This window comes from Onychostruthus taczanowskii, unplaced genomic scaffold (genome assembly GCF_017590055.1).
Source record: "Onychostruthus taczanowskii isolate IOZ18803 unplaced genomic scaffold, ASM1759005v1 scaffold30, whole genome shotgun sequence".
NCBI classification, from domain to species: Eukaryota; Metazoa; Chordata; class Aves; order Passeriformes; family Passeridae; genus Onychostruthus; species Onychostruthus taczanowskii.
Genome location: NW_024500350.1, coordinates 616,159 through 637,876, shown reverse-complemented (window position 1 = coordinate 637,876; position 21,718 = coordinate 616,159). Strand labels below are relative to the sequence as shown.

General features: G+C 52.0%; 1 protein-coding gene across 3 annotated transcripts in view; it reads right to left on the bottom strand.

The window, feature by feature from the left end:
- The window catches only part of SEPTIN9 (septin 9), a 102,574-nt gene that overhangs the window by 35,855 nt on the left and 45,001 nt on the right, over window positions 1–21,718 (bottom strand). The window contains exon 1 of one of the 3 annotated variants that reach the window (XM_041409200.1): window positions 10,508–10,775. The exons of the other annotated variants lie outside the window; for them this stretch is intronic. The gene's annotated coding sequence lies outside the window, so the exon portion shown is untranslated. Of the gene's footprint in view, window positions 1–10,507; window positions 10,776–21,718 lie in introns of those variants that run through there. 3 annotated transcript variants of the gene reach the window in all.

Genomic DNA, 21,718 nt, shown 5'->3' with positions numbered 1-21,718 from the left:
TCAAACACATTCAAACCCCACCACGGAGCTACCCATGAGCCCCACAGGCATTTTGATCTCAACATGGGAAATCATGGATGGCAACTACAACAGCATGGGAGAGGTCAGAGCTCCCAGGGCTAGTGCAGCCCTCCATGTGCTCCAAACTTATTTTATCTGTCGTGACATGTCCTTATCTGCACTCAGGATGCCCTTACAGCAGGGCACACACCCTGGACAGACGTACTCCTGGACAGATGTACTCCTGCTGGATGCTGTGTCCTGCAGTCTGGAATCACACCTGGACAAGGCAGCAGTGCTTAAAGGTTCACACATAATCACAATTCTTGCTTTTTTGCATTTTTACCTTGTCTCCAAACCAAAGCTCAGCCCAGTGTTGCCTGCACACACAAATGCCCCATTGCCTGGTTAACCTATCTCTCAGGGGAATTTAGTCCATCAACCAACAGTCATTAATTAGCACCAGGAAATTCTCAGCCAGCACATGTCCAACAGCAGCACAAAATCCCCTCCCACCCCAGAGCTGCACCACCAGCCTGCTCCCTTTGCCGCACCCACCATCCACAGCAGCAGGAATTCAATAAAATTCAGCAACTTTAACCCAAAACTTGCCTGGTGCTACGGGAGGCTGTTCCTGTACTCCTCTGCTCCGTGTGTTCTGGGAAGCAGCAGCAGCAGCAGCAAGCCCAGGGTGCTGTGCAAAGCACAAGGCTGCTCGTGGATGGCTGGATACCCAGTGGTTCCAAAGCAGGGTTTAGGGGAGAGATGGAATGACCTGCTATTTACAGAAGGGCTGACACAACACTGATGAAATAGCCAAGAAATCCGAGATGCAGAGCTCGGTGTGTGCAGGGAGTCACAGCACAGGGCAGCAGCACCGGCCCCATTGCATCCCAGCTGCTCCCCTGGCCCAGATCTGCTCTGGCAGAGTGAGATAGTCTCAGCCCTGAATACGTCAGCCCAGATCCATCCCGGATGCTCCTTCCCTAAATGAAGTGTGGTCACACAGGGATGGATATAAAAAGCCTAGCCTGAAATCCTCTGGCGTGAAGCCTTTCCTGCAGCCCCGGCTGCTTCCAAGGGCTGTTTGACAGGGAGACATTGGGATACGGAAGGGAGAAATTGGGATACAGAGGGAAAGAGCAGTTCCTGGGGTTTCACACTGACACAGCCTGGGCTGCCATGCCCAGCACCCCCATCCTCTGCCAGACTAAGGCAAGAGGGAAAACCCCTGTGCTTGGCAAGTCCAGGTGGTGCCACCACGTCACCTAAACATCCGTGTCACAGCCACTGGGCAAACAGCCGTCAAGGCTGCAGAGGGGCCGTTCAAATTATTGAAAAAAAAAAAAAAAAAAAAGGAAAAAAAATGAGGCTCGGAGCTGGGCTGGTTTGCAGAGCTCCAGAGCTGTGACAGCACAGAACAAACTGTGGGGACACAGTGGGACCGGAGCGCAGTGTGACCCCGCTGCCAGCCCCGGGCCCCAGGGACCACCAAGCCTTTGTGTCCCCCCTCCCCGAACCCCTGTGCCCTGTCCCCAACGCTGTGGTGTCCACATTCCAATGACATCCCCACTGTGCTGTCCCCATCCATCCCCACAGCATCCACACCCCTGGAGTGTCATCACGCCTTTGGCGTCTCCAACCTTGTGGCACCCCCACCCTCAGTGTCCCCATCCGTGTGACAGCTCCACATCCCTGTCCTTTTTGTGGGGGCTGGGGTGTCCCCAGGGCTCTGGGTGATGCCAGTGCACCCCACAGTGCAGAGGGGATGTGTGACCTGGCACTGGCTGCAGCTCAGGGGCAGGGTGGGCAAGAGAAGAGGGGAGCAGGAGGCTGGGTTTGGGGAGCACTTCCCACACAGGCACTGAGAGTCATGGAAAAGGGCTGGGCACAAGAGCCCTGCACCCACCAGAGCACACAGGGATGCTCAGGAGGTGGGTTTGCATCAGGACAAGGGGCCATCAAACACCAGGAAGTTTCTTTTCCACATCAGTTCACAGCCAACTTCCAGAGCAGAAACCAAGGAGCGAGGCTGCCCTGGGCTGCCAGGCCTCCCTTACATCACCAGACACGCTCCCCCGATGTCACAGCAAAGCATTTGCCAAAAGAAACGTGAGAGCAGCTCCAGCAGCCTGCAGAGCCCTCACAGCCTCACATCTGCCAGGCTGGGGAGGCTGTGGCAGCCCCTTCCCACCTGGAAAAGGCAGAGGAAAGAAAAGGCTCTGCTCTGTGACACTCACTGCAGCTTAAAGGTCACGGGCTCCAAAGGGGTTTGAGGTTTTCAGCTCTGCAGGATACAGCTCTCATGTCTGACACCCTCCTGAAGCTGAGAGCAGAGAGTGCTGCTGACTTCAGCCTATTCTTGGGGGTCCAGGTCCCCCCGCAACGCCATGAGAACAGTTGGGAATCTATGAACCAACATTATTTACCCTGAAAAAAAGCATTGAGGGCTTTAAGACCCCAGATTCAGAGTTTGGGACCGCTCAAGCAAAGGCTGTGGAAACTTGTCTTCTAGGAACTTATTTTGTATTACCTGCACAGATGCAAACCACATCTGGCCCCTCCAGCTGGGGCAGGGTCCCCAACCTTAGCAGGGACCCCAGCACAGGCAGCACCCTCCCTTTCCCTGGCACTGCCAGCAGCCAGGGCTGCAGGAGCTGGCTGAGGATGGCCCATCTGCACCAGGGTCCCATTCTGCTGCCAGCTGGCACCCCAGGGAGCCCCCACCTCCTGGATCACATCAGGGTTGCTGCCACCCCGAGTCACCCCCAGGACCTGATGCCACCTTTGTGACTCCCCTGTGCCACTCTCTGCCTGCTCAGGTGGTGCAGAGGCTCAGCCCAGCACATCCCATCCCATCCCACAGGGAGCCTGAGCAGTGGCAGAGCCACCTCCCTCAGCACAGGCCATGACAAATCATTCCCCTGTGACAATGCCTGCATCACACCCCTGGGATTTCCCCCCTGCTAAACCACTGCTCTGATTTTACCCTTCAAACCCCCACTCACCCATGGCACAGCCACATTTAGCTTCCCCACCCTAGAGATCCCCACTGGCACAGCTGTGGAGACCCCAGCACAGCCCTTGCCACGGATTTTTACTCCCTGAGGCTGGGCTGAGCTCAAGCAGAGACTTACTCAGCCAAAGATGATGATGAGGATAAAGCACGCTGCCGGGTGCCCACGAGAGCCAAGGATGCTTCAGCACCTATTTCAGCTGCTGCCCCAGAGAGCCTCCCCCCAACTTCTGAAAAGTTTCCCTCAATTCCCTTGGAGAAGGTCTCACAAAGCAGATCCCTCCTGGCTCTCTGCCTCCCTCACCAGCAGACATGAAAAGCACTCGAGTTTCTCCCCGGGTAATGCGGGTAAAAGCCTCCAACATCAAAGGCACCACACAAGAGTTCTCGCCCCCCCATTCCTCCCAGGCACCAGTGCTGGGGCTGCCTCCCTTGAAAGCACTGCAACCTCAGTGGTTGAGGCGCCAACTGTGCTGAAAACACAGTTTTGATTTTCTTTTTCTGCGTTTTTTTCTTTCTGTCTTTTTTTTTTTTTTTTTTTTTAATCAGCCACAAACTGGGGAACTTGGGGGCAAATCTGGGCCAAGCTCTCCTTTGGGGGCAACACAACCAGCGTGGTCTGCTGGGGTTTTGCCCACTGTCTGCTGTGTGGTCACCCCAGAAAAAGAGGAGCAAAAATATCCCTTGTGCCAGTCCTGCCTGCTCATTGCCCAACACTAAAGGAAGCCACTGAGTGTCCTGAAGCAAAACCACAGGCACCCTCCAAGTGAGCAGATTCCCATGGATTTTTCAGCAGCCTCTGCAACTCCTGTCCCCCATCTGCAAAACTGAAACAACATCTACCCCTGCTTGGTGAAGCACTTTGATATCTGCACAGCAAAGCAGGGCGAGGGAGGGCTGTTTACCTTCCTGGAAACAGGGAGCAGCATTTACACCCAAAACAACAAAATTCCGGGGCACAGGGAGCAGTTGCAGATGCAGCAGGAACAGCCACGGATCCAAAAAAATGAGGAGGACTAGAAAATAGCTTCAAACACCACAGGGATTTCAAAAAGTCCTAGGAGCACATGGTTTCTTGGCCTGTTTCAGAGCGTTCCTCATCCCTCCATCCCACACAGCAGTTGTTCCTGCCAGATCACTGCCTGCCCGGGAATGCTGGGTTCATTTTATTGCTGGAGCATGGAAACAAGCCTGGTTTGCAGGGGGGAGGTGGGAAGGTTCTGCTGTTTAACACTTGGCTGTGTTCACGCTGTGATTAATATCACCCAACACACAGATACCAGATGTGTTCGGGGCAGGCTGGAGCGTATCCTAAATTGCACCAAGATGGAATTTTTGGGCAATTTTCAGGGAGTGCTGAGGGCAGGCACTGATGGGAGAGCAGAGATTTACACAGATAGGCAAGAAAAGAGAATTCTGTGGGGTTATGGCACTGGTCATAACCCCTGGGCCAGCTGCAATGCCACAGGCTGTGTGTGCACCTTGTCATTTTGGGGGCAATTATTCCAATTCCCATCCATCTGTGGGTCTGATTTCCACATGCTCACAGCAAAAAACACTTCAGTTTTACCCCTGCTTCTGCTTATCTCACAGAACTTTAGCTCCAGGAAGGAATTGCTGGCTCAGGAGCAGCAAATCCTGGTAAGGTTGGAGCTCTCCATGCTGCTTCCCACTGCAAGCCCACTCAAATCCATCAGCAGCTTCTCCCCACCCCTATGGGGAGGAGTGCCCTGGGGTCACCTACATGGGTGTCCCTTTAATTAGAACCAAATTCTGGAGCAGCACTGGAGATTCATTCCAGCTTTTTGGAGGCCACACACTGCCCTGATGGACAGCTGACCTCGACCAGGGCGGCCTCTGGCTCATTGCTGGGTGCAGGGTGATGTGGGGCTTTGCCTCATGGCCTGTCCCTGTCCAGTGTGACACAAGCCAACACTTCTCCAGGATGGGGAGCACCTGGCTGTGCCAATTAGCAAAGTCCCTCTGAAGCTCCACCAAGGGACCCAACCAGCAAACACAGGGGCCCAGGTAAGGAGGGATCTGCTGGAATACCTTCATCACACAGAATACCCTCTGTGGGATGCCCCAAACCCTCACCATGGGATTTCAGAGACCTCTCTTCTCTGTGCAGGGCTCCCTCCTGCTGATCCCACTTGTGGGACATGACTGGTGTCCTCCAAAAATGAGTTCAGGCCATGCCAGGACCTGCTGGTTTTCACTTTTCTTCTTTGCCCAGATTTGGGAGCTGAGCTTTGGGTCATTGCCACCTCCCCCAGACCAGGTCAGCCCCACACAGAGGTGTCCAGCTGTGGTCACAGCCCATTTCAGTAGCTCTGGGTGCTGCTGATGGCATGACAGCACCAGTGTCACCAGGGCTGTCCCACAGGACACAAACCTGAGAAAAAAAAGAGGGTCCAGGGCAGAGAAAACAGTGCTAGCTGTGTCTTCTGAAAAGAAGCAACAAAACAGAGCATTTCTACTCCCTGAAACTCCATGGACATGCTTGCTGCCAGCAGGGAAAATGTGGGAGCCTGTCTGTCTGTCCAGGCAGGACCTGGGCGTGAGAAATCTCAAATTCTGCTTTCCACAGGGCTGCCTTTGTGCTTCTGCTGAATTGGTGAGGTTTGGTTGGCACCTAAAGCCTGGTTTGGGGGCTCACCAGGGCAGGAGGGAGGGGCAAGTCTCTGCAGGCTCCCAGCTATGGCTACAGAGGACTTCACCAAGTGAAGCATCTCTCTGTTCCTCCTCCGTTTTTTCCCACCATGGGCCCGTGCTGTGCATGCAAAAACCAGCACTGAGTTGTGAATTTACACCCAAAAACCAAAAGTAAAAGATCTCCATTATTCACTTCTGTGAGCAAAGGTTAAATCCTACCAAATACATCAGCTTTTGTGGACAGGACAAGCGTTTGGCAGCCAGCAGGAAGGAACAGGAACGTGGGAATTCCTCCTACGACTTGGCAACAGCCTCTTCCCCAGCACGGGAGCTCTCTGGGGTCTGCTCAGCCTCTGCCAAGCTAAGAAAGCCCCTCATTCAAGCACTCAGTAATCTCACAGGACATCCTGTAGCTCAAGGAGTTGTTTAAATGAGGGCCTCGATGGATTCAAGCTGCCTAATTGTTGGAGAGAGCAATAGGAGAGGTGGGCTGGCAGAGCTGCAGCTATGGTGTCCTGACCTGCTCTTTGCACAAACACCTCATCCCGCTGAACACAGAAGGTGTCTACAGCAAATCACCTGTGCTGAGCTGTCACACGATGTCTGCCTGCAAAGGGCTCCACCACAACGAGAAAGAAGCTGTGTTAGCATTTCTAAGAGGGGCATCCTGCCTCTTCCTGCCTCACCCCAGCTGCTCCCATCCTCCCACACCCCGTGACAGAGCACGTCTTGGGGTTTGATGCCCTTCCAGCAACAGGGTGAGGGGGCAGTGCTGGGTTCAGAGGCACAAGGAGAGCCAAGAAATACATCTTAGAAGGTGTTTAGGCACCTAATTCCTGTTAGGCTGTAATACTCCTCAAGAGATTGCAGAAAACAGATAGCTAGATAATGATGGATGGATGGATGGATGGATGGATGGATGGATGGATGGATGGATGGATGGATGATAGCTAGCTAGATGGATAGATAGAAAGATAGCTAGATAGATAGATAGATAGATAGATGATGGATAGACGTAAGCATCAATATTTGAGAGATGTTTTGGGGCAGACCTGCACCACAATCACACCATGTGGGGAATGAAGCACTCAGCACCCAGGTCTCCACCACCATCCACCCTACAGGCACTGCATGGACTGGGACCAGCACTCAGACCACGGGCAGTGACACACACACGTGACAGAAACATTTGCTGGGGAAGTGGACAGACCTGAATTAGAAGCTGCTGCAGCAGCTCTCAAAGGAATATCAGGAACCATCACAGGAGTTGCTGGGGCAGCTGCCTCCAAGAAATCAGAGCTTAGCTTCAGGTGTGAAAGAAAAATTTCAGAGCTGCCATGCATGCTTGGTGCATGTTTTTGGGGTTCATTGGCACCTGTTTGGCTCTGCTACACCCAATCCCCACCTTTACCTAACAGGGTTACAGCAGGTCATACTTCCTGCAGATCTTACACAGGGCAGCCCTTCTGGACACCAAGGGTCCTCCCAGCCCTCTCTCCATTTCCTACAAGGACTGGAGAAAGTGGCAGGGGGATGCTCCAGACTGTAAATCCCAGGGACCCCCACAAGCAGCCCAGGAGGGAACAGCACGTGCTGCCCCACAGCAATAGGTGCCACTGGCTGCTGTGCTCCCCACCAGCTCCCCAGCCCCTCATCTCAGCCTGGCCAGCCCTGAGTGACCCCCAAGGTGAGCCCCATCACCCCATGAATCCAGCGCAGCCCCACTGCCTCCCAAACACCAACCAGAGGAGCCAGGGCAGCCCCACTGTCTCCCAAATATCAACCCCCAGGTTTTCCAAAGCTTTCCCAGGAAATGCACCCTATGGAAAAACCTGGCAAAACAAACAGGGCGTGCCAAAATCCTGAGCCCCAGGGGCTGCGCCTTCGAGGGGTTCCGTGCCATGGGGAAAGGTGGCCATCAAAGCCTGACCTCCCCCAGGCCCAGAGCTCCTCTGAGGATCGGACTCACCCCTCGGGATCCCTGCTCTCACAGAGCAGCCAGGGCTGCCAGCATCCCACGTGGAACGGCCAGGAAGGGAAGGGGTCAGGGTGGAAAGCCTGGGAGGAGGAGGAGGAGGAAGAGGAGGAGAAGGAGGAGGAGGGTGCCTGGAGCACAGCAGAACGCTCCATTCATGCTGCACCCGCCCCAAAATGCACCCACACACTGCTGCTGCTCCCGGAGCTGGAACACACCTCCCAAAGGGACTCAGCTCCCAGCACGGCTGCAGCTTTGCCTTCATTACGAGCAATTTTGGGATTCTCAGTGGCTGCTGGAGGAAGTGACTGAGTGAGCTCAGACCATACTCCTCCTCCTCCTCTGCCCACAGCCTCCACCTCATCCTCCTGAACCTGCAGACTCCCAGACACGGCTCAGATATACTTTTTTTTATCCAACCTACAACATTCTGAATAAAATTCCCTAAATCTCCAGGCTCCATCCAGCAAAGCAGGGTTTGGAGAAGCTTTCCATACCATAGCAATAACCCCAGGGGAGCTGAAGATGTGACAGCCACAAGGTCCCCCCTGCCCACGGGAGCCCCTCTGTGCCTGCACTTCCCCAGGCTCCTGCATGTTCCCACTGTCCCAGCCCTGTCCGTCTGTCCTGGACACACAGCAGCTGCTATTCCCTGCCTGGCCAGGTAGATGGTGCTCAGCCGGCACCAAGCTGGAATTCCTCCGTGCTGGAAGGGTTCCCATGCCCCTGATTGAGTCATTAATCCAGCAGTGATTTTCACTGAGGAAGGTCCCGCTCCAGCCCCAGACAAACGGGACCAACTCAAACCCGGCTCAAACCCAGATTTTTCACCTTTCGCTTTGTGAAAAACGTTTTTGTGATTCGTGTCAATTGGCAATGGAATCAGCAAATCCTTGTATCTGTTATGTCCTGCTATGTCAAAAACAGCAGTTTTGAAACTTTCTGATGTCGCCACATTTCTCTTCACGGGGAAAAGCAAAACACAATTCTTCCCAAGGATTTCTGAGATTCACATTCTCTGACCCTCAGAGAAAGAAAAACACAATTCTTATCTCATTTGCTGTACCTGTGTTATACCAAAGTAAAATACAATATAGAGATTGTTTATCCAAAGTGAGAGTGTTTTGTTTCCTTGGCCTATGAGGGGCAAGAATGTGTGTGTGTCAGGACTGTCGGCTGACAGTCACGAGAGAGTCACAAAATAAACAGTTATATACAAAGATAAGTGCTTAACAGATTCAGTTTAGATGTAACGTAATATAATATAGTATAGAATAATATAGTATAATAAAATAATTAATTAGCCTTCTAATAAAATAGAACCCTTCTCATCATTTCTCCCTGACACGGGGGCCGCTTTGATTCGATATTCTGACTGAATAGCCAAATAAAGCATCAAAATAAAAGAAGTATAGCAGAGTAAAAGAGATGAGGTAGCAAGACAACTGATGCTTAGAATAAAATAGAGGCAATTGTGGTAAATCTAAGAGATATTGCAACAAAGCAACTAAATGCTTATGTATAATAAAAACCATAATGCACTTGACAAAATCATGTAGCAACAGCAGTGTAAAGCCTCCCTCCAGACAACCACAAGGACAGGAAGCCAACGACCACCTAGAAAGATTATGAAATTGCTGATCCCAGCTTATTGATATTTGCTGATTCAAACTAACCAAGCATATTAGGAAATGCTTTGTAGGCTTAAGAACAGTATATATACTTTGCTGAACGTGTAAGTGGTGTGTGCCGTGAGTGGAGCAGTGACTCCCCGGCCACCCAGCGCTGCTTGCTTACTTTCTTTGAAATAAAATATATAAAAATGAAATTCAGTTTAGTTATCAAAATTTTGTATCAACTTCAGCCTGGGAGATGGTGGATAAACTGCTACAAACATTTCATCAGGACTGCCGCTTCTCCAACTCCCATTCTCTGCTGGGAACTCACTCCGATGACATTTCGCCCCACACTTCTCCCACAAAACCCAAACACAGCAAAGCCCCGAGGAGCAGGAAACAATTTTCTGATTTTTCCCCCATAAAGTCAGGGGGATGGGGGTCAGGGGGACTCTCGGGGCCCCTCGTCCTGCAGGAAGCTGCCAGCCACAAGCAGCAGGGGGAGGGGGTGTCCAGGCTTTCCATCCCATCACCCCAGGGTCACCCTCCCCAGCCAGGCCGGATGTAGGATGTCTAATATTTCTCCAGTTCTGTTTTAACACTCACACCATCTTGGGAGCAGGAAGTTTAAGCCATTTCCTGCAAAGCATTGCTCTGCTCTTCAAATATTTTCAGCCTCGGTGCAAACTGTTTTAAAACCTAGCCTGGCAGCTGGGAGTGTGAAATCAGAGGAGGGGCTTGTCCAGGGAAAATTCGGTTTGTGAAACCTATCCAGTCCCTGCTGCTGCAGAGCAGCAAAATAAATATTGCTGCGGACAATAAAAGAGAGCAATTAATCTTGCATGTCTGAAAAATGAGAAGGAAAAGCAAGAAACTCCAAACAATGTTCTCTGTGCCTCTCCCAAGGGACACAACACTGATCCCTAGCAGAAAGCCACAGCCACGTCCCCCCTTGTCTCTGCAGCCACGTTTTGAAGCTTTCGCAGCTTTGCTCTTCCAGTGGAGCCCAAATCATGGCTTTGGTTTGCTTGCCCCATAAATAATTTGTCCCACACATGGGCTGAAATAACCCCAAAGAGACCCTTCCCTCTCCTTCAAGTGGAGAAGAAGACAAATGTTCATTCCCTGAAGCGCTGCAGAAGAATTTTGGGCAGTGCCAGGGCAGAGCTGGAAACCCCACATCCCCCTCAGGCCTGTCCCCACCCCACCCTGAGCCAAGGATGGGGACAGATGGATCCAGCTCACCTCCTGCTGCTGTCCCTGGCTGCTCCAGCCCCGTGTCACCAGTGAGCTCTCGTTATCTCCTCTCAGCTCTTCTCCAGGTGACACAAAGGGACACGGGACCAGGAAACAAAGCCATGCCCCAAGGCCCAGCAAAGGGCTCTGCTCCCCTGGGCTCCCACTCGCAGGGCTGCTGCTTCCCAAGACTTTTCTGTCCAGGAACCGAAGCCACGAAGCAGAAAGGAAACCCCAGAGCTCCTCCAGGGCCCTGCAGGAACCCTTCACCTCCCAACCTCAGGGCGTGCACTCCTGGGCTGTAAATAAACTTTTATTTACTACATAAAGTAGGGCAAGGAGGACTGCTTCCCTGAGGAATGGTGGGAGGAACATCAGTGTCATGGCAGGATCTCAGATTTCATCTGACTCCACAAAGCATTTCCTGGAGACCTCAGCAGGAGCCACAACACCTCTGCAGTGGCCACATCCCACCCAGATCCTGACTGCCCTACCAAATCCTGACCCTGCCAGCTCAAACAGGGATCTCTCAGGGGCACAGATCTGCCCAGCCACCCTACACCCAGCACTGCCAGGCTTGGAGAGAACAGGGCTGGAGCAAATTCACCTCCTGCATCCCACAGAGCAACACAGAGCCAAGGTCCAGCCCCTGCAGCTAATGATGGATTCACTGCTGCCCCCAGGACCACCCACACCCCTGATGTGCTGCCTTATCAAGATTCCCATCACATCTCGGAGCACTGAACTACCCAAAGACAGGGCATCATCCTCAGCACTCGACTGCATCCTCTCATCTTCTCCAAGGCCACCAAAAGGGGTGGACAGGGGGTCTCGAGGCCGGTGTGACCCCAGGGAGGGCCCCAGCAGCCTGTGAATTTGGCCTCCCACTTCCACCCTGTTTATCTGCATGCTGGGATGCAGGAGGAAGCGAGTTCAGCCAGAGTTTGTCTAAACAATTTTGTTTTATCAGAAAAGCTGCTCAGATCTACTCCTCTTTCCCAGGACGTATCTGGACAATTCCAAGGTACTCTCCATTCTCCACCCAGCCTGCAGCAGATGGAAGCAGGGGAAGAGGACATGAGGCAAGGAGCATCCAAATCCCCCTGCTCCTCCCTCAGTGCCAGCAGCCTCCAACACTCATCAACCAGAAGCACAATCCATCCAAGATCTGCTCCCCATGCTTCAAAGTCTGCCTTCCCAATCCTTACTTCCTCTTCAAACTACGGGTTTTTAAAATATAGGAGTGAGCAAGGTCAACTGGCAAGGTTTTGATACAGAAAACACCTGAAACATCCCTTTCCTCCTGGACAGCTCAGGACCTCCCTTGGTAGGGCCACTCCAGTGACATGAGCAGGGGCTGCTCTCCCCCTGCACAATCCCACAGCACCTCTGGAAGCAGGGCCAGCTAATTCCTAATCACCAGCTGAACCTGGAAGTTTTTTTTGTAGCTTCAGAGACTGAAACCAGGGACTCATCCTATGCCTCCATGTGCCAGAGCTTCAGACAAGGGTCCAGAGCACACCAACTCCTCAGTGCATCAGCAGAGAACAGCACAAGCTCCCAGATCAGCAAATGCCCAGCAGAGTGAGCAAAACTCCCCACCCAGAGTCAAAACACACAGGGGAAGCAAACACAGGCAGGGGCTGCAGCCCCAGCTGGGCAGGGCAGCTCCTGTGATGTCCCTCCAGATCCACCCAGCCCACATGAAACACACCCCAGCTGCATTGGTGTGGAGTTGAAAGCAATGCCCTACAATTCAAGATTTGTGAGTTACCATTCAGCTGGAGCTGAGAAAGCTCCTTTCAGGAGTGTGGCCACATTTCTCTTCACAGAGAAAAGCAAGGCACAACTTCCCAAGGATTTCTGGGATTTACATTCTCTGAACCTCAGAAAAAGAAAAAAAGCAATTTTTATTTCATTTACTGCTCTTGTGTTTTAGAAAAAGTAGAATATATTATGGAAAATTGTTTACCTGAAGGAAATTAGTAATTGGATTTTAATGTGAGTGTTTTGATTCATTGACCAATTGAATGCATGTGTGTGCGTCAAGACTGTGGGGTGACAGTCACGAGATTCTGGGCAGTTGAGTTGAGTACTTATGCAGTTTGAGTTTAGATTAGTGTAATATAGTATAGAATAATATAGCATAATAAAGTAATTAATTAGCCTTCTGATATCAATGGAGTCCTCCTCATCATTTCTCCCTGCCACAGAGGTTGCCTCGATTTCCTGTACAGGAGCTCACACATCATTAACTTTTATCACTGCCCTCCCCTCCTAGGTACCACATCCTTTTGGATTCCCATCTAATCTTCTTCCTCTGAGATCTCCACAAGCTGAGCTTTTCTTTGAAAGGGGGAAGGAATGGCTACACACTCCATGTGCAGCAGGAGAGGAGGAAAAGGGGGAAGGCAGAGCTACCACAAAAAGTTCAAATATTATGGATAAGCATCGAAGAAAAGCTTGACACACACACTTCAGCAAATGATCATCCACAGCAACAGAACAACCTGGCCCAGTGTTGGCTGGGGTGCTGTCAAGCACTCATGGTAACAAGGGATTAATGCCCTACCCAGTTCTGTGCTGCTGCAAATCCCTTTTCACCTCCATTCCTCTAGGAATAATACAGGAGAACACCTGGTAAAACCACCTGACACAGACAAACCCTGCACATGTTCTCAAGGCTTGAAAAGCTAAACATAAATCCAAGGTTATGTTCAAGTGTGCCAGAGCATCACCAACCTCTGAACTTCAAGGTGTTGAAAATGCTTCATTTCAGCCATCCTTCATTCCTGTTGGACAAATGGCCTTTGCCATGCAAAAACCAGCCCACAGCTTCCACACAGGACAAACTGCAGCTGGTACAAGTCCAGCAACCCCAAATGCCCACCCTGTCACTCCTGGGCTGGCACAGCAACCTGAGATGGTTTGTTTAAATTATTTGCTTTCCGTAAATGCATAAACATCTGCAAAGTTGTGTTGTTTGCAAAATATTTCGGACCAGACCCTTGGGTCCAGCTTTGTCTCCCAGCATGCCTGGATAAACCAAAATGATTCAAGAGGGTGAAACACTGATGCACGTGACCCTACAGAAACCCTGGGAACTTCTGTGCAGAGACCAGTTCAGAAGATCAATGAGATGAGCGACCCAAATTTAACCAACCCAAAGCAAAGCAGCTCTCTCCCCACATCCCTCCTTTAAAACCTCTAACAGATGTAAGAAAAACTGGGCCCAAAGAAGTCTGAGCACAGGCTGCAATCCAAGACCAGCTGCTTTTTCCATTTATAGCCACATTCACTTCAGCTTCACCACGGCATTTTGGACAATGTAGAAGGGTCTCTGTGTCTGTTTGTTTGCTGGAGGAGTGTAAAGAACACAAATGGCTTGCTGTCATCTTATCATTTTTTGCTCACAACAGATCGTTTGATCTTCTCAAAACAAAGTTATCTCTCTGTAATCTCAGTTCAGTCTTCTGACAGGGTTTATGGAGCTGGCACTGCACCCAGCCTATGGTGTCCCTTCAACCACTGGCCAACAGAAACATCTCAGGCAGGGACAGAAGTTTAGAAATAGGTTAAAAGAGAATGATTTCTTAATTAACAGAAGGTTCATCACCACTGCCATCGCTTCCTCCCCCAGCAGACAGCAGAGAAGTCACAAAACCAGCGGCCAGGCCTTACTGCAGGAGATCAAAGCAAACTCTTTGTTTTATCTTGGCCAAGATAACGGATTTTATTTGCTTTATCAGCCTGTAGGATGATTAACCTAAATGTGAGAAAGCTGGAGGATCCAAAGGAGCTGATGGGTGGGGAGCATGTTCCCCAGCATGACTGCTATGGCTCCAGACATGCAAATACCACAGGATCAACAGAGGAACTCTGGGCTCCTACACGTCCCCCTCAGCCAGGGCTGTGTCTCCCTTTGCCTTTCAGCACCACTGGGATGAACACAAATCCCACAGCAGGCAGGAGCACTCGCTCCTTTCTCAGCCAGCAAAGGCACCTCTGTCCAGGGGCTGCCCCAGTTTTCATCACAGAGGGGAGTCACAGAATTCACAGAATTCACAGAATCACTGGGTTGGAAGAGACCTTCAAGATCATGGAGTCCAACCCAGCCCCAACACTTCAACTCAACCCTGGCACCCAGTGCCACATCCAGGCTTTGTTAAACACAGTCAGAGGCTCCTGAGGGTGCTCAGGGCTCACACCCAGCTGGAGCACAGACCCCTGAGCCACAGCCAGGTGAGCCTGCAGTCAGGCTCTGCCCTCTGCAGACACACATTCACCCCTGGATCCCTCCTGCAGGGTTCAGGAGGTGAGGAGATGACATGGATGGATGCACAGCCTCGGAAGAGCCCTGCCAGGTCATTCAGGCCAGGGCCAGGGTCACTGCAGCTCAGCATGGAATCACAGACTGGTTTGGGTAGGAAGCGACCTCAGAGACCACCCAGTGCCACCCCTGCCATGGTAGAGACAGAGACCACCCAGTACCACCCCTGCCATGGTAGAGACACCTTGCACTGTCCCAGGATGCTCCAAGCCCCGTCCAGTCTAGCCTTGGGCACTGCCAGGGATCCAGGGGCAGCCACAGCTGCTCCGGGCACCTGTGCCAGGGCCTGCCCACCCTCACAGGGAAGAATTTAATACCAACATCTCATTTAATTCTGCCCTCTGGCAGTGAGAAGCCATTCCCTGTGTCCTGTCATTGCAGGCCCCTTGTCCCCAGTCCCTCTCCAGCTCTCCTGGAGCTCCTTCAGGCCCTGGAAGGGGCTCTGAGGTTTCCCTGGAGCCTTCTCCTCTGGTGAACACCCCCAGCTCTCCCAGCCTGGCCCCAGAGCAGAGGGGCTCCAGCCCTCAGAGAATTTCTGTGGCCTCCTCTGGGCTCTCTGCAGCAGCTCCACATCCTTCTGCTGTTGGATGCAGCATCCCCAGCTTCAGAGGCATCTGAGACCTCTCCTGGTCTCAGATACCAGGGAAAGGAAGTGGGAACAGTGCAGAGGGTGTTTCCTATGGGAAACTGTCCCTTTGCATAATGAAGCTCCACTGGGAAGGTCACTGCTTTTCCTATGAGCCCCCAGGGACTCCCAGCAAGGCAAACAAATCCTCCTGGGGCTGGCTGGCTGCAGTGGACAGCCTCATTTCCTGGGGTGTATCCTGCCCAGATGGAGCTTCCACATGGGACAGCATCCACACAAAGAGCCTCATCCTGCCCAGATGGAGCTTCCACATGGGACAGCATCCACACAAAGTCTGCCCACACAAAACAACAGCCAAAACACGGCCCAAAACAAACACAGCCCAAAAAAACACAGCCTAAAAACACCCCAAAACACACACCTCAAAAACACAGCCCAAAACACAGCCCAAAAACACATAGAACCCAAAACACACAGAGCCCAAAACACAGCCCAAAAACACACAGAACCCAAAACACAGCCCCAAAACACACAGAGCCCAAAACACAGCCCAAAAACACACAGAGCCCAAAACACAGCAGAAAACAAACACAGCCCAAAACAAACACAGCCCAAAAACAAACACAGCCCAAAACACAGCCAAAAACAAACACAACCAAAATCACAGCCCAAAAACACAACCAAAACACTGCCTACAAACACAGCCCAAAACCATACCCAAAACAAACACAGCCCAAAACACAGCCCAAAGCACAGCCCAAAACACAGCCTACAAAGTCAACCAAAAACACTCCCCAAAACACAGCACAAAACAAACACAGCCCAAAAAGAAACACAGCCCAAAGCACAGCCCAAAAACACAACCAAAAACACAGTCCAAAAACAGAGGCTAAAACACAGCCCAAAAACAAACACAGCCCAGAACACAGCCAGGGGCACTGGCTGCTCCCTGCACAGCCAGGGACAGGGCAATGCAGGGAGGGAGAGCAGGCAGTGCCCTCCCCGTGCACATGGTGTCCTGGATCAGGCAGTGTCTCCATGATGGGACACATTCCTCTCCCCCACACACACTCCCACTCTTCTTTCCATGCCACTGGGCCTGCAGGTCTCGATTTTTCCAGGTTATTTCATTTTTGGCACCTGCGTTCACAAACCGAGACTCAGCGTTTCCCACTCAGCCTCTCCATTTGGAATCCTGGGCTGTAGGAATTTTCCCATTAAAAATAAAAATAATAACAATAAAAAGACTGTCCATAACCTAGCCTGGATCTGTCAGCTGGTTTAGGAGGAAACATTTCCCTACAGCTTTAATCTCTTTGTACAGTCACAGAGCTGGAAACGGTGACTCACTGCAGCTCCACTCAGCCCTGGGCTCTCCATCCCAGGGATCCTGGCTGTGTTAACAGCTGTCCAAATCCCTGCAACCCCTGCAGCCCCACACCTGGTGTCACCCCAGCAGCACAGGACAGAAGAAAAGTCACCCCAAGGCTTTGTGGCTTCACTTCTCCATCCCTGGGTGTCCATGGCAGGATGGAACTGCAGCTCCCACCACAACTTCCCAGCACACAGCAACAGGTCCTTGGTTTTCACAAGGATTTCAGTGGATCTCAAAGTTTGCTCCTTTCTATTTTTAAGTATTTTGTATTTGTTTAAATTTTAACCCACCTCTATGGGAGTTCTAAAGAAAAAACTTTCCATTAGGGTTCTAGCTGGGAAAAAAAGAATGAAAACAGGTGAATTGCTTCACTCTCCTGATGCTGCCCTGCTTGTTGTGCAGCAGAAAAGATGGGGGGACCCTGCTGAGTTTTAAGAGACACCTGGCACCCCGTGTGGCTGTCCCAAAGGGGCCAGGGGACAAAGCCTCCAACAAAGCTGAAAGCTCAGAGATGGCTCAGACTGTTTTGCATTGACTCATGTTGGGACACAGAGGAAAATCACACCCCTGTTTTAGGTGTTTATATCTGCCTTGATTTATCCAAACAAGCTCCAGAGCATCCTTGCCATGAAGGCCCACGGGGCAGGAGCAGAGCAGTGGTGGGACAGAGCCTGCCTTGCTGGCTGAGTGCTGTCCCAGGGTCTGGGCAACCACAGCAGCTTGTGAGGAGACAGACAGGAGCATCAGATCAAACCAGCTTTGAGTGCTCGCCTGGGAGTGCTTCCAATCCACCACCTGAGATCCCAGAGCTGAGCCCTCTCCAAGCACTGAACCATCAACACAAACAGCTTTACACCGGGGGCAAGAGCAACAGACTTAAACCAAAATGGAAAGCATTAATTTTTCTGGGGCCAGCAATGCCTTCCACCCTCTCCAAGCCTGACCACCACACGTTGCAAGGAACAAGAGGAGGCCAAGATGTTCAACCACACAAGCACAATGCCAGAGGTGGGAGGCACGGAGCAAGGGGATGCTGTGGCAGGATCACCCATGACAGATTTGATGTGGCTTTTCCTGAGGATTCTCCTGTCCCTCACCCAGCTGAGGATGCCACGAGATCTCTCCATTGCTCAGGGCAGGTGGATGTCTCTGGATGAAGCCCTGCTGCTCCCACAGGGATTCCCTGCTCCTCTCCTCTCAGGGATGAACCAGCTCCTGCCACACTGGCACCACAGCACTGCTCAGAGCTGCTCTGCCAGCACAGGGCAGGAACATCCTCCTCTGCCAGCTCCAGCCCAGTGCCCTGGGACTGGGAGTGAGCTGCTGCCCACAGCAGGAGCCTGGGAGAGGTCACCCCCACCCACAGGAGCTCAGATTTGGAAATTCACATTTGGTAAGCCCTGCACAGCAAGGACAGCTTCCCACAGTGCCCGAGGCTGTGGGTTCAGAAACAGCCCTTCCTGTTTCCATGGCTATTTTTAATTGTTTGTGCCTCTATCTGCCCTCTGCATGTCCTCCCCTAGCCCCCACTGGACAGCCCAGCTCACATTGCTCTGGCAGACTCCAGCTACAGCAATCCAATCACCTGCTCATCCCATCACATCTCCTTGTCCCAGCTGGCGAGCCCAGCCACACAAAACCTCCACTGACGTCTCCACTGGAGATTTTGGGGACACAAAGCTCACCTTTGCAGTGGCACATCCCATCTCCCTGTCACCAATGGCCCAATTCAATGTTATACCAGCACAAATAGAGCAAATGCTCCCCAGGGAGTGCAGGAGAGCACAAAGACTCAGGGAGGGAGAACATGCATGGGAAGGAATATTTCTTGCCCCATTAAATCTCGGGTTTCTGTGGTTGAGATGACCCCCAGGTGTTAGAAAGTCTCTTTTTTCCCCAGTCCTGTGACCAAAGAAGAAGTCGAGATTCGTCAGTTTTGCTTTTCAAGGTTGTTTATTTTTCCTGATCTATTACATTCTTTCTCTGACCAGCTGAGATCTGTCCAGCAGGTCTGGCTGTGGCACAGTGCCTGCCCTTGGGGTGGCATTAACATTTTATACTAAGAACTACATATACTTTATTTACAATAATTTTCCCATACTTATCACCTATGTTAGACAGTCTGCCTCTAAACCAATCGAAAAGTGTCACCATCACAGCAGAAAATGGAGAACAAGAAGGAGAAGAAGGACAGGACACGCCCAGATTCCTCCATCTTGCCTCTTGAACCCCCATTCTAAAACCCCAAAATTCTACTTTTTCACCCTGTGACAAATTAACTGTCATGCTACTCAAACTCTTGTGGCTTGTAAAAGTTGGTAATTTTCTCCATGGACTAAAATCGAAGGCACAGGTGTTTTTGACTGCGTGCCAAGGTCTCTGAGCCCCTTGCCAGGGTCTGGAATCACCCAGGGCAGCCAGAGGAATGTCCTGGGTCCTGACTATCAAACACCTCCTGCTCTCCTCCCACCTCAAAGCCCAGCTCTGGAGCAGGCTCAGCCCTCGCCACCAGCCACGCTGCCCTAATGAAGCTCAGCCCTGAAATTACTCCTTTCCTCTGTGGTTTGCTCTGAACTGCCAAGCTCCCTGTGACTGCCATCCTCCTCTGAGCGGCCTCTTCCTGCACAGCACGCTGTCCTGCATACCTCCAGCAGCAGGGTGAGGCAGCTGAGCCTGACAGCTGGCCAAGGCAGGGCTCAGCATCCTGCCAGCATCCCCTGCTCAGCTGCTTGTGCTGGAGAGCCACCAGCCACGGGATCCAGGGGTGCCCAGGGCCCCCGGAGCAGCTCCTGGTGACCCCAACCCTGCAGCAGGAGCTGCCACACGAGTCCCTGCTGCAGACATCAGAGGGGCAGTGCCATTGTTGAGGTGGACACAAAGCAGAGACTACAAGTAGCCTCAGATGGTAGCACATTATTATTGAAAATGGTTGACTTTTTATATACTTTCTAACTGTTTATATTTTTTTTTTTTGCTCTAACTGTTGGTTACAATAAATTATCATAACACTATTAGTGAAAAGTAATACTAACTTCAGCTAGCTTTCTAAAAATATTTCATCTAGTTGTAAAGTTCCTTCTTTATCTTGTTTTAACTCTTCTCTCAGTCTCTTTAGCAACAGCCTTAGAGAGAGTTCTTTGTTAGCTTCTTTTTACTTCTCAACTTCCTCTCACTCTTTTAACTAACACGCTCACTATTAGTCTCTTCTGCAGGGCAGTGTCTGCATTTGGGGGGTTGTGGTGGGGCCAAAGCTGCAGCGGAGCTGATGAGTGTTGGCAACGTGCCTGCACCCATCTGTGGGACATCCTGAGGGTCCTTGTGCAGCCCCCCAAATCTCTCTGGGTTCTTGCACCAGCAACAAGGAGAGAAGCACCCCAAAATGGGCTCCTGTGTGAGAGCAAAGCAGGGCAGCTCCGAGGCATGGCAGTGGAGGAGGAGATGGTCAGGAAGAGGACGTGCTCTGCAGTGACCCTGGGCTGTACCCTTGTGCTGACACACAGGGAAAAGGGACAGAGCCCTCACGATCCCTCCAGCTTTGTCTTCGTGGCAGTGGGGCTGGACCTCGATGGTCTTTAGGGTCCCTTCCAAGCCAAACCATTCTGTGGTGATTCCTGGAGACATTTGGACTGAAAGCCCCTTTTGTACCCGAGGCAGGCTGGCTCGTGCTGCCAGGCAGAGTGCAGACAGCTGGCTCAGGGGTGACACTCGTCCCAGCAGCTGTCCCCCCTCTCTCCCTGCCCCGGGCAGCTGGAGCATTCAGCAGCTCATCCAGAATTCTGCTCTTAAAGTGCCAACCACCCGTGGGGCTCAAGGCGTGGGGCACTCAGAGCAGCCCAGACCCAGCAGGACGAGGCTGGGCACCCACCCACGGGGCAGGATGAGCCTCCTGGGCACCACACACAGCAGCTGGGGACAGAGCAGGGCTCACAAAATCCCCATCCATGGGCTGGGGCTCAGCCCAAGCTGTGCCCAACCTGTAAAAAACCCAGCTCAGAAAAGCCACACCTACACCACACACAGGAAGAAAAACCCACTTGAGTGCTGCAGGTTTGACATCAGCTCCCCTGCTGACTGCTGGCTTGGTTTTACACCCGCAGAACCACAGCCTGGCCTCTCTGCACCTCACTGCGACCCCCAGGAGAGGGGATGGAACACCTGGTCCAGCTCCAGGGCCAGGCATGGACCTCCCAGGTCCTGGCTCAGCCACCCCAGCCCATCCCACAGCCCCCAGGGTGGGCAGGGAGGGGGTGCCCTCCCCCTGACCATGGGATCTCTCACAGGAGAGAGCTCATGAGCGATGGAGAATGGAAAAGTAATTAAGGTCTGAAAGGAAAATCTCCAAAACATTATGGAGAATAAATGACAGCTGGGAAGGGAGGGAAGCTGGCTTTAACATGGAATTAATTGAAAACAAGATAGAGCTAATATAAGCCAGGTCTCTAGTTTAATAGTGGCTCTGGTCCATGATGTTATTAGCCTTGGTCTCCAAGGTCGAAAACCCTGACTCCTGCTAATGAAGAGGCGGTTCCTGCCCCACAGCCATAAACAACAACACCAAACAATGATATCCCAACACCACTTCCAGAGCCAGCACCTCTCCCACAGCTCTGCACACAGGCCCTGAGCTGGCAGAGCTGGCATTTCCCAGCACCCAGGGAGGCACAGTGCAAAGGGGCATGTGGCAGATCACCCATGGCAGATTTGGTGTGGCTTTTCCTGAGGATTCTCCTGTCCCTCACCCAGCTGAGGATGCCACGAGATCTCTCCATTGCTCAGGGCAGGTGGATGTCTCTGGATGAAGCCCTGCTGCTCCCACAGGGATTCCCTGCTCCTCTCCTCTCAGGGATGAACCAGCTCCTGCCACACTGGCACCACAGCACTGCTCAGAGCTGCTCTGCCAGCACTGGCATTTCCTTTTCTCTTTCTTTC